Source organism: Sciurus carolinensis, chromosome 2 (genome assembly GCF_902686445.1).
Source record: "Sciurus carolinensis chromosome 2, mSciCar1.2, whole genome shotgun sequence".
In the NCBI taxonomy this organism is placed as follows: domain Eukaryota; kingdom Metazoa; phylum Chordata; class Mammalia; order Rodentia; family Sciuridae; genus Sciurus; species Sciurus carolinensis.
Genome location: NC_062214.1, coordinates 114,794,764 through 114,807,886, shown reverse-complemented (window position 1 = coordinate 114,807,886; position 13,123 = coordinate 114,794,764). Strand labels below are relative to the sequence as shown.

The 13,123-nt window shown below is 36.3% G+C and overlaps 1 pseudogene; it reads right to left on the bottom strand.

Moving 5' to 3' along the window:
• Positions 1–11,780: 11,780 nt before the first annotated feature.
• Positions 11,781–12,764, bottom strand: LOC124976765 (glyceraldehyde-3-phosphate dehydrogenase-like; annotated as a pseudogene).
• Between the last annotated feature and the right edge of the window lie 359 nt (positions 12,765–13,123).

Genomic DNA, 13,123 nt, shown 5'->3' with positions numbered 1-13,123 from the left:
TCATTTGCATATCTACCTGAGTACATCAATTTTCTAATTCATCTTTTATAAAGATACAAAAACTGTGGATGCAAGAATCTAAAAATGCTATTAAGAGACCTCTATGTTTGAATGATCTAAATTATGTTGTAAATGTACTGGGAAATTCTTGGGTTTTCAACAGGGTAACATTTTTGAGCAAGACTGAAAGACTCTTTTAGAGTCTTTTCTCCCGAACTGTGTCAGATATAAATAAAATGTCCTATTAGAAACTGGAAATGGACTCTTGGTGATGATTCTAGGTGACTCTAGTCTATAGGTTTAGAAATTTTAGAACCTATTAATTTTAGAGTCTCTTTCTATGTCAATTTATAAAATAAACCATACTACTATTTTCTCTCTACAGCATTTAGGGTTTGCATAGGTTATTTATTCATTTATTCCTCAACTAAGTTTTGACCACCTTTCATTTTAGGTCATTGTGAAAAACTGGATATACAATGATGAACAAGACAGACATGACATCTGCTTCTTAAAAATTTATAATCTGTAGGGGAAAACAGTCATTGACAATTGTACAACTAGCACATTTTAAAAATATAATATTGTAAGTAACTGAGAAAAAGTGAGAATGAGAGCATACAGCAGAAAATTTAACCTAGTGAGAGGATAGAAGATTGCTCCAAGAAGTACTTTTAGGCTGAAGTGTATATTTTCTTTGACTAGCCATTTTCTCTTCTACTACATCTATATGACTCAACTTTTGACTTGGATTTTTCTTCTGTTATGTTTTTGCACAAATACTATTGTCTGTGACTTCAATGAGCAAAGACCTGCTGTTGTTTACTGGCTTCAAGAAATTTCTGCAGTGCTCATTTTACTCCAGGGACTTTGTTCATCTTGGCTTTGGAAGCAGAGTTAAAGTTTGATCAGATATTGTATTTTGACGATTGAAAGGTTTGCCTTTATCTGTTGAATTTGTTCTTGAATAAATTTAAGCTCTGCTTGTAGATTTGATTTTCAAGTAAGTTTGACTGCAGCTTCCTAGTCAAATAATGGATTTTATGGCAGTGCATTCTGCCATGGCACAACCTGTGCTGTTCTTTTAGAAGGCCCATTTCTAGCAAGGTATAGGTGTGTGGCAAGAACTGGCTGGGTTGTGAGAGAGGTAGGTGTTTAAATGCCTCGACAGATCAACAGACTTTTGAGAAAATGCTTGAAAAACAAAAAGTATTTTGCATGTTGAACAGAAGAAGAGATTTAGAGGCAGGGAAATATGGAGAAATCATGGAAAGCATCTGGGCAAACAGAATAATAAGAAACACCTTGGTTTTTTTGCATTGAGGATGTGATGCAGAAGATGCTGCAAAGGTAAGTTGGGGACAAGTTATATAGACAGTGAAACCCTGGTTTAGCACTCAAATCCAGCCAAATGAAATATTGCTGAGAGGTGATTTCAGTGACAGCATATATCTTAAGGCCTAAGTCTATATATTAACATTTGTCAGCACTATCAAGCTATCAAAATATTCTTAGCTATGGTAGTTTAATACATTATTCAATGCGCCGAGATGCAGTTTTTACATGTTTTCTGAGCGTCTTTGACCATGTATACTCTCCAAAATGTGCAACCTTCAAACTGAAATTAATCTGAATATACAGTGCCAAAATCATGCGCAGTGTAATCCCATTTTGCCAACTCTAACAAAATCGTGAAGAAGGACAAGTCTTTTATTTTCTCATTCCTTTTCAATTTACCTTAATCTATAGACATAACTTTAAAACACATCTTGAATCTGATCACTTCTCATCACTCCTACAGTTATCACTCTAGTCAAGATCATGGTCCTCCCTTATTGGGACAAATGGTCTTCAAAATGGCCTCCCAGTGTTTTACTCTTGTTTCTCAGCTCTTTCCATGAGCATCCAGAGTGATTAGAAAGAATACCAGTATGATCATACTACTTCTCTGATTTTTCCTCCCCAGTGTCTTCTCATCCCACTTAAAATTGAATCTAAAGTGTTACTCTGGCTTAACCCATTGCTACCTCTGCAGCTTCATTCACTGTCTTTTGGCTACACTGGACTGTGCTTTTATTTGAATCTGTAAAAAAAAAAAAATTGTACCACCTGTCAATGCCAAACAATAATCTTGAATTTGCTGTTGTATTGCCCTTGGATGGTCTTCTCCCAGATACCAGTAAAGCTGGCACTTCATTGAGGTCTGTCGTCAGAGAAACTTTTTCTAACAGACTATTTAAAAGTCCCATTTCTTTCCCCCACAAACTTCACATTTACCATGACACTTGAAACTACTTGAAATATTAAATAATGTTTATTTGCCCAGTTTGCCTGAAAGAATGAATTCTTTGCTCCTTCCCACCCCTATGAAGGCATGGACTTTGTTTTTTACTCACTTAACTCTATGCATAAATGACTATGTCCTACAACATAGTGAATGTTCTTTAAATTCTAGTTGAATGAATTTTGGTGAACTTTACTTGTTCCTTTAATTTAACCATCCATTCATATATCACCTATCCAACCATCTAGCCTTTTATACAGATCACAGATGTCCTGGGACTGCCTCTTCCTTTTCTTCCCCAAATTTCTATATGTATGAGAGCTAATATGTATGGGTCTTTTCTGGCAAGTCTCTTTATTTCAGAAACTCTTTCCACTCTATGATTAAAATATAAAAATATTCTAAAGTAAGATATTTACACTTTCTGTGTTGAAAGTTACATGATCAGTGTATTATTAATCATAAAATAATTACTGATAAATAACAAAGCTTTATTATTCCAAGGAATGTTTGCATTTTAACAGCAAGTGTCTATTTTTTACTTTTTAGTATATTATGGTTGTACATAATATTGGGGCTCATTTTGATTTATTTATAAATGCATATAATTAAAATGCATATAATTCTTATTTTAATCCCTAGTACTACCCCCTCCCCTTCCATCATATCTCCCCCTGATGCCCTTTCTTTACTCTATTGATCTTCATTCTATTTATTTATACTTATGGAATTATATATATATGGAATTCATTATGATATATTCATACATACACTTAACATGATTTGGTCAACTTCATTTTCTAGTTTTTCACCTTTCCCTCTCCTCCCCTCAACCCTCCCCCTTAGTCTCTTGCTTCCACTCTACTGATCTCCCATTTTCACAAGATTCCCTTTTGTATTTCATTTTATTTTTCTCTCTAACTTCCACATATGAGAGTAATTTGAGAAATATTGGCATTAGTTCTTTAAAGGTCTGGTAGAAATCAGTTGAGAATCCATCTGGTTTTTGGCTATTTATTGTTGGAAGACTTCAATCTCCATGGCTAATATTAGTCTGTTTAGTTTCTTTGTGCCCTCTTGGTTCAATTTGGGAAGGTCATATATATCTAGAAATGTGTCAATATCTTTTAGATTTTCTGATTTATTGGTATATAAGTATTCAAAATACTCTGTAAGTAGTTATGTCTTCTTTTCCATCTCTAATTTTGTTGATTTGGGTCTTTTCTCTCATTCTTTTGGTTAGTCAGGATAGGAGTTTATGAATCTTGTTCATCTTTTCAAAAAACTGACTCTGTTGCATTGATCTTTTGTATTCTGTATTTCATGAATTTCAACTCTGATTTTAATTATTTCCTTTCTTCTACTGGTTTTGGAATTAGTTTGTTCATTCTAGGGCCTTTAAGTATATAGCATTTAGATTGTTCATTTGGGACCTTTCTGTTTTTCAGTGTGAGCACTGAAAATGTTTCTCATAAAACTGCCTTCGTAGTGTCCCAGAGACTTGGATATGTTGTATCACTCTTATCTTTTGATCCTAAAAAAATTTTAAAAGTTTGCTCTCAATTCCTCAATGGTTAATCCTTATTTAAAAGAGTATTGATAAACATCCATGTGTAAATTTTCTTGCTGTTGAATTTTAATTTTAATTCATTATGATCTGATAAGATGCACAGTATAATATTGACTGCTTTGTATTTCTTAAGACTGGCTTTGTGTCATTAAAAAAAACCCATTTTGGAAAAGGTTTCATGAGCTTCTGAGAAGAGAATGTAGTCAGCTGTTGTTGAATGAAATATTCTGCAGATGTCTGTTAGGTCCATTTGATGTATAGTATCACTTAGGTCAGAAATGTCTTTATTGATTTTATGTCCAGATGATCTGTCTCTTGTTGAGAGGAGGAGTATGTTGAAATCACCAAATATTATTGTATTGGAGTCTATCCAGGACTGAAAGTTAAGAGTGTTTATTTTATGTAAATAGGAGCACTGACATTTGAGGCATAAATATTTATTATTATCATATCTTCTTGTTGGATTTTTCCTTTTAATAATTCCCTTTATGGTGACCTTCCTTGTTTCTTCTGATTAATTTTTACTTGAAATTTACTTTGTCCAAGATGAGAGTAGCTATTCCTACATGTTTTCAAACTCCATTTGCATGGAATGTATTTTACCTTTCTTTTACTTTATGTCTTGGATATCTATGCTGATGAGTCTCCTGCAAACAACATATGATTGAGTCTTGCTTTTTAATTCATTTTTCCAGCCTGTGTCTTTTAGTGGGGTAATTGAGACCATTTACACTCAGAGTTATTATGGAGTGATATTTATTATTTCTAGTCATTCTGGTTTGTTTCACAGGTTTAATTTGTTCTTAATTTTCTTTAGTTTAGAGACTTTTCTGGAATACATCAACTTCATTCATTGGAGAGCTCTGAGATTTGGTTTTGAGTATTAGTATTAGTAGTAGTAGTATGGTAGTAGTAGCAGCAACTTCTCTTTCTTCTCCTTTTTGCACTGGGGATCGAAATCAGGGGTGTTTTACCACTGAGCCCCATCCCCAGTTCTTTTTTTTTTTTTTGAGACAGGGTCTCTTTATGTTGTGAGGGCCTTGCTAAATTGCTGGGCCTGGTCTCAAACTTGCAATCCTCCTGCCTTAGTCTCCTGAGTCAATGGGATTACAGGTGTTAACCACTGCACCTGGATTTTGGTTCTTCTTTGTATAGTATTTCTTTAAATATTTTAGGTAATGTGGGTTTAGTGGTCATTAATTTTTGTTTGTTTATCCTTCTCATGGAAAGTTTTTCTTATTCAATTAAGAATGATAGCTTTGGTGGATATAGCAACTTTAGCTTATTTCAAGATCTAATACTAGGTCCTCCAGTCCATCCAGGTGGTTTGCCAAAAAGACAAAATATAGATCAAGGGAACATAAGTTCGAAAGTTGATTTTTAAAGGCGAGAGTCAACAATAATTCAATGGGGAAATTCTAATCTTGATAACTATTGGGTATCTACATAAAAAAACACCAGAGAGACTCAATTCTTACTTCAGACGATATTCACAATTTATGCTGAAGTAGACTGTAGAGTTAACTAAGTATGAGCAAAACTGATTCTACATGTAGAAGAACATAGAAAAACTGGAGTTCTCATGCAGGACTTGAGGGAATGCACAGTGTTAGTCACTTTGGAAAATAATTTTGTAGTTTCTCAGAAAGTTAAATATAGACTTATCATATGACCCAGGAATTCCATTTCCAGGTATTAACCCAAGAGAAATGAAAACCTAGGTGTATAAACATATTTGTACTTGAATTTTCATAGTAACTGTATATATGATAGCCCCAAACAGGAAACAACCTAATGTTCATCAACTGGTACATGAACACACAATTTGGGGGATATTCATAAAACACTATCCACCATAAGAAGAAATAAGCCACTATATACATCATAATATGAATGAATTCCAAAAGTTTTATACTAATTAAAAGAAAAAAAGAAAAAAAAAGAAAGTAAAGCTCACAGAAAGCAGTTCAACGTTCGCCAGAGCATAGGAGTAGAGGTTGCCAGGGGTACAGGACAACTTTGGAAAGAGGGTATTATTCTAGATTATGATTCCTACAGTAGTCACATAACTATATGTATGTGTAACTCATTGAATTAAAACAGATCGCTTAAAAATTGCATGTAAATCTTACCTCAATAAAGCTGACAAAAAAAAAAATCAAAAGAAAAAATATAAAAGAAAAAGTCTATACAAGTCAACACACATGCAAGAGAGTCACTCAGACTTGAGTAAAGAAACTATATTTGACTTAGGGAGAGAGAACTGGGAATAAAAGGTTGGATCTCTAGGTTACCATAGCATGTTTGAAAATACCCACTATTGTTTTCTTTCCTCATTATCTAACTACTTATTAACCTGGCACCTAGGATACCATAGTGCATCGGTGACATTTGTTGAGGAAATGTTAGATGACAGGTAGGAAAGTAAAAGAAAGAACCACAGAACTATTAGAGAAATTATCTTTACCCTTGAATGAAAATTTAAAAGTGGAAGGGAGATTGTTGACATTTTGATCTGCTCACTTTTAGCTCTCGTCCTGGGGGTCTAGTTTTTTGTGTAAGCAAATAAACGAGTCAAAATAATTCGTTCCTGCTACCAGTTTACTTTGCATGAAAAAATATTTAAATTAATCACTGTGGACCAGCAAGATAAATGGGTGGGCTTCACCCTGATTCTGTCACAAGTTTTGTTGAATGCTCAATCTTATCAGGTTTCCCCAGAGCCATAAACTTAAGCATAGCTGACTCAATTGTTTTTGACAGCATAAAATGTGTATAAATTGAGAGTTCATGAAGAAATATGGACTCTGAGAACTGGTTGTTACTGAGGGATTTTTTTTTTTTTTTTACTATTTAACCTTTTGGTAAATATATATCTCTTTTTCCTATGTGATACAAATCAAGTAAAAATATCAAAAAATGGTGTCTTAAGAGATTTTTAAAACTTTTTTCCTTCTCTGTTTGCAAAATTGCATTCTTACTTTTTTCTGAGAATTTCTTTCCTCTAATAAGCCTTGCATTCTCAGAATATCACATTATAATTTTAGGTTTAAGATTTCTTCATCAATTTAGATGAAAGAATAGGAGAAAGTTAAGGAGTTTACTCATTATTATATGGTAATTTTTTACACAGATGAATATTTATAATATGAAGTTAGAATAAAATACAAGCACTCAACCATTAAGCATCTGTAGTGGACATCTGCTACTTCCGTCTGCCCAGCAATGATTCCCTCTTCTTCCAGTAATAACACCCTCATTTACGTGGGGCAACAACTTCTCCCCTATTGTGTACATGCTTATGTCAATCAAGGATCTCTGTCCTTTATATTCAAGGAACATATGACCAAAGTGAGGCTAATTTGTTTGTGTTTGTGTTTTGTAATTTTGAGTTTTAGGTGCAATTTTCCAAGAAAGAAAAGTTGAGCTGAGTCCTCTGAAATGTTCTGAAAAGACAATTTCAGTTCCCCCCGAACCTGGAGCCATTCTGGTTTCCATTCTTTCAGAATAAAAAGTCTTCAGTTTTTCCTTTGGATCTATAAACTATTCCATATAACCTTTACTAAATTTCCACTTTTGCTTAAGTTACTAGTGTCCATTAAGTTAGCTGATTAACCAGAATGTGTGTGTGTGTGTGTATTTAGGCAGGGTCTTGCTAAGTTGCTCAGGAACTCACTATGTTGCTGAGTTTGGCTTTGAACTTGTGATCCTCCTGCCTCAGCCTCCTGAACCACTGGAATTATAGGCATGCAGCACCATGCCTGGCTACCAGATTGAAGTTTTCAACCAAAGAACCCCATGTATTACGATCCCAAGATTATCTGAGTGACATTTGGTACATGTAGAAGTGGTATCTAAAACCTCTGCCTGCTGGACCCATGATCTCCACACCTCCCAGGACTTTTATCTCCACTGTACCTCAGCCATGGGCTCCCACAGGCATACCTGGATCTTAGCCCTACTTTGGACCAAAATTGTTAGTTCAAGTGTGCCACTTTCCCTAACTGTCTCCTCTCCTTCCAGTTTACTTATTTACTTCTGTAGTCTCCCCTTTCAGGGTGTGGAATTTCTGATAGTTCCCTGATTTAAGGATGAAACTCCACTCAAATTTTGGACATTCCTACAATCACAGAGTCTAGTTCTAGACTGTAGGCTTCCTGTCTTCTGCTGGGATTAGCAGAAGGTCTGGAGGACATGGCTGCCTTCTACTCACTCTTCTATAGAAACTTGTGTTTTCAGTCTCATCGTCCATCATCTTCAGAGCTATCTGGAGTATCATATCCTTCTGCCTTTTCAAGGGTCTAGAGTAGAAATTGCCTTCTTTTGTGCTCACCTCCTTTCCCCAGGCCCTCCTGGGTTTTGCAACTTTAGGTTTCTAAACTGGTTGGGGCAGTTACTGCTATCTATAGTTTCCAATATTTTACCATGTTTATAATTTCTCCCTTTCTCTTCATTTGAATTCACACTTTAAAAACATTTTGTTGCCACATATATGAGGTTACAGGAGAGGGCAGAAATACATAAGTGTATAACTTTCTGTGCTTACCAAACCTGATATTCTTTTAAAGACTATTCAAATTAGAAAATATCTTAATGCTGTATAGTTAACTCCCATATTTCCCTCCTCTAGTACTCCCATCTATGTAATGAATGGTTTTTCTGTCCTTTTTTACCATACAGGGTTATTTTAATATCAAGGAAGTCAATGTATTTGAAGTATTGCACAAATGATAAAGCTTAATGAAAATATGAACTGTTATTTAATAATCATCATTTTATCTTCAAATCTTATTGATCATCTATTTATGACAATAATGCAACGGTTTATAACTGTTTTGCAACTATCATCTGCTATTTATTTTGACAAAGGCAGGATTTTTAAGACAAAAATAAAAGATGGCCCTACTCTCAAAGTAAGTAAGCACATAACAAAGATATGTATTTTATTTATTTTAACACCTATTAAATATATTTTAATAGGTTGCAATATATAACATAATAGTGCTATTCTATATCTTACATATATTTATTGGCTTACAATAACTACAATAATTACAATAACTTTATTGGAATATATATAATGTATAGAACTGTATGTAACTCCAGACACTTTTTTCATTTTCTTTCACAAAAGGAAGAAAACTATCTGAAGTCAGAGAAGATTTCTGGAAGTTGATTATAGGTGATGGACATCTTGAAAGATTAACAGAAGTGTAAAAGGGGAGAAATGAGCCACTGGGCAAACGTTTGTGCAAAAGCTCAGTGGTGTAAACATGCATAGCTGGAGGATTTACATGGTTACCCTGTAGAGGCCATGCAGAAAAGTGGCAGGGTATGGGGATCCAAAAAAATGGCTGAGGTGGCTCACTCGGTGAAGAGTCTCTGTTTGATAACATCTTCTAAATGAGAAGCTCAGATTTCCTTTGCATTTAGCAACATGATAGAAATTTGTTTCTTGCGTGGAACATGAGTGCTTTAGTCAGCTTTTTCGTTGCTGCGACCAGAAGACCTGAAAAAAAAAAGTTTTAGAGGACGAAAAGTTTATTTGGCATTCATGGTTTCAGAGGTCTCAGTCCATAGATGGCTAACTCTGAATCTGAATCCATAGATGGCTCTGAATCTGAGGAGAGGAAGAACAAACATCACGATGAAAGGGAGTGGTGGAGGAAAGCAGCTCAGGACATGACAATCAGTAAGCAGAGAGAGACTAAGCTTGGCTTGCCAGGGACAAAATACATTCCCCAAAGGCATGCCCTGAGCAACCTGCCTCCTCTAGGCACACTACCTGCCTACAGTTATCACAATCCATTCGAGTTGATTGATGCACTGATTAGGTTAAGGCTTTCATAACCCATTCATTTGACCTCTAAACTTTCTTGCATTGTCTCACACATGAACTTTTGGGGGACACCTCATATCTAAACAATAACAATGAGAATTATCTAACGTAATTTAAGTTCAACACTTGATCTATCATTAATGGATGGTTATTCACTGGCCCATATATACTACAAAGAATAATTAAAGAAGCCTTCATAATACCACAACACAGCTTTTCGATGATTACATCACCAAAAATGTCAACATTCATCTTAATGTCTTTGTTGAAGACTCCATAAACCCTCATGTGAATTAATCTGCTAACCTCAATGTGAATTATGATGCTACTCTTCTCTAAAGCCTCCAAACACCTACCTTTCCTTTGGTGGAGGGAATCTGGAACTTGACAAAAGCCTAAGGAAGGGTCTGATTCTCATATATCATAAATTCATTTGCAGTTTCTTTCCTTTCTTCCTCCCTTCCTTCTTTCCCTCCCTCCCTCTTTCTTTCTCTTTCTCTCTCTCTTTCTCTCTCTTTCTTTCTCTCTCTTTTTCCTTCTTTCTTTCTTTCTTCCTTCCCTCCCTCCCTCCCTCTCTCCTTTCTTTCTTTCTTTCTTTCTTTCTTTCTTTCTTTCTTTCTTTCTTTCTTTCTTTCTTTCTTTCTTTCTTTCTTTCTTTCTTTCTTTCTTTCTTTCTTTCTTTCTTTCTTTCTTTCTTTCTTTCTTTCTTTCTTTCTTTCTTTCTTTCTTTCTTTCTTTCTTCTCTCTCTCTCTTCCCAGAGATACTCTATCACTGAGCTATATCCCCAGCTCTTTTGAGACAAAGTCTCACTAAGTTGCCCATACTGACCTCAAACTTTTGATCCTTCTGTTTCAGCCTCCCTAATCACTGGGATTACGCATGTCCATGACCATGCTTGCCCTGCGAATTTGTTAAAATGACAAATTTGGAATTGAACAGATATTCCCTAGTCATAAACGGAATAATATGGAAAGTGCTATGAAATGCACTAGTAGGTCTTTGAGTTGCAGTTTCTTTAAGATGAACTAAATGAATTCTTAGGTGTCTATCAGCTATAATGTGCTGGAACATAATATGTACAATGCTATTTAAAACCTTCAGATGACTAATAGGTGAATAATTCCATTCCACCAAAATTTAATTATGATGTCTAGAGACCAATGTTTGCAACATATTAAAGCCTTCATATATTCATAAGGAAATATCTGATTAAAGGATGAAAGACTTCACTAGCACATCTGGAGAAGATGAAGAGCATCAGAGTAAGGAATAAATGTTTACCTACTGTAGGTTTCAAGGATTTCCCTGGAGACCATTTGAATTAGGTATAGTAGTTCATAGTGTGTTATTTCTTGTAAAATGCATTAGAACCTCGTGATTATAACGCATTTCATCATATTAGGCCACTTCCTCTGAGGCCTTGTAAACAGCCAGATGTTCTCCTCTTCACCTGTGCTTTTGTAGTTGAATCCTGTATGACTTTTCTGGTATGTAAGTTCCCTGGAATGAATACAGAACCATCAACATAGACTGTTATTATCTGTGTTTCTTCACTGGCCTATGACAAATGCAAGCTATTTGGGAATGCTACTTATAATGTCACGTGTTAGGAACATATTACTTGCCAAATTAAAAGGAAAACCTTCGTTTTACCATATAGACAGATCACACATGATTGCTCTTGAATTTTACAGTCATTGTTAAGATGGTAAATTATTCTAAGCCTTTTCACGTATATATAATTTTATCCCCAAGTGTTTTTCCTACTAGACAAGACATGGTGATGATGACAAATACTACTTAGTATTTGGTAAGTACTACTAAGTTAGTACTAAACTTAGTAGTTTATTTTGTAATGCCAAAACAGATCCATTTTTTTGGGGGAGGGTAAAGTAAGCTTTATTGATGGTATGTGACAGTAGGGTTCCTTAAGCCTCTCCCCTTCTTCAGGGGGTCTGGGATGGAAATTGGAAGGAGAGGAGATTCTCGGTGTGTTGAGGGACTGAGTTAGGGGCAGGGATTCCCCAGCCGAGGGCCTATTTCTTCCTCTGTGTTTTTGCTGGGGCAGCCCCTGGACCAGGGGCTCTTACTCCTTGGAGGCCATGTGGACCATAAGGTCCACCACCCTGTTGCTATAGCCAAATTCATTGTCATGCCAGGAAATGTGATTGACAAAGTGGTCGTTGAGGGCAATGCTGGCCTCAGCATCGAAGGTGGAAGAGTGGGTATCACTGTTGAAGTCGCAGGAGATGAACTGGTCCTCTGTGTAGCTCAGGATGCCCTTGAGGGGGCCCTATGATGCCTGCTTCACCACCTTCTTGATGTCATCGTATTTGGCAACTTTCTCCAGGCGACAGGTCAGATCCACAGCTGACACATTGGGGGTGGGCACATGGAAAGTCATGCCAGTGAGCTTCCCATTCAGTTCATGGTTGACCTTGCCTACAGCCTTGGCAGATGCAGGGATGATATTCCGGGCAGTCCCACAACCATCATGTCACAGTTTCCCAGAGGAGCCATCTACAGTCTTCTGAGTAGCAGTGAAGGTGTGGACTGTGGTCATGAGTCCTTCCAGGATGCCAAAGTTGTCGTGGAGGACCTTGGCCAGGGGAGCTAAGCAGTTGGTGGTACAGGAGGCATTGCTGACGATCTTGAGAGAGTTGTCATACTTCTCAAGGTTCATGCCCATCACAAACATGGGGGCATCAGCAGAAGGGGCAGATATGATGACCCTTTTGGCACTGCCCTTCAAATGAGCTCCCAGCTTTCTCCATGGTAGTGAAGACTCCACAACATATTCAGCACCAGCATCACCCCATTTGATGTTGGCAGGATCTTGCTCCTGGAAGATGGAGATGGACTTTCCATTGATGACAAGTTTCCCATTCTCAGACTTGACTGAGCCATGGAATTTACCATGGGTAGAATCATACTGGAACATGTAAACCATGTAGTTGAGGTCAATGAAGGGGTCATTGATGGCAACAATATCTACTTTGTTAGAACTGAAAGCAGACCTGGTGACCAGGCGCCCAATATGGCCAAATCCATTCACTCCGACTTTCACCATCCTGTCTCAGGGACACTGCTGGCACTGCACGAGGTGAGAAGCGGCTGTCTGTCGAACATGGAGGAGCAGAGAACCCAAAACATACATTTTTAAATGTATTCATGGGGTGGTTATGGTTTTATAATCAATCTTCAATAAACAAACCAATGATTACAATGTCTCTCTACATGCCCATTGTATATAGTTGATATTATGTAGGACTTGATGATTTCATATCAAAATTAAATTTCAGTACTATTCTTAAGAAAAACACATTTATATAAATTCCTCCTTCCACTGTATCTAAATTCTCATAAGAAAATATTCTGTTCTGGTTATTTCTACTAGTGAAACTGTAAGGATACTGAGGTATGGGTGAA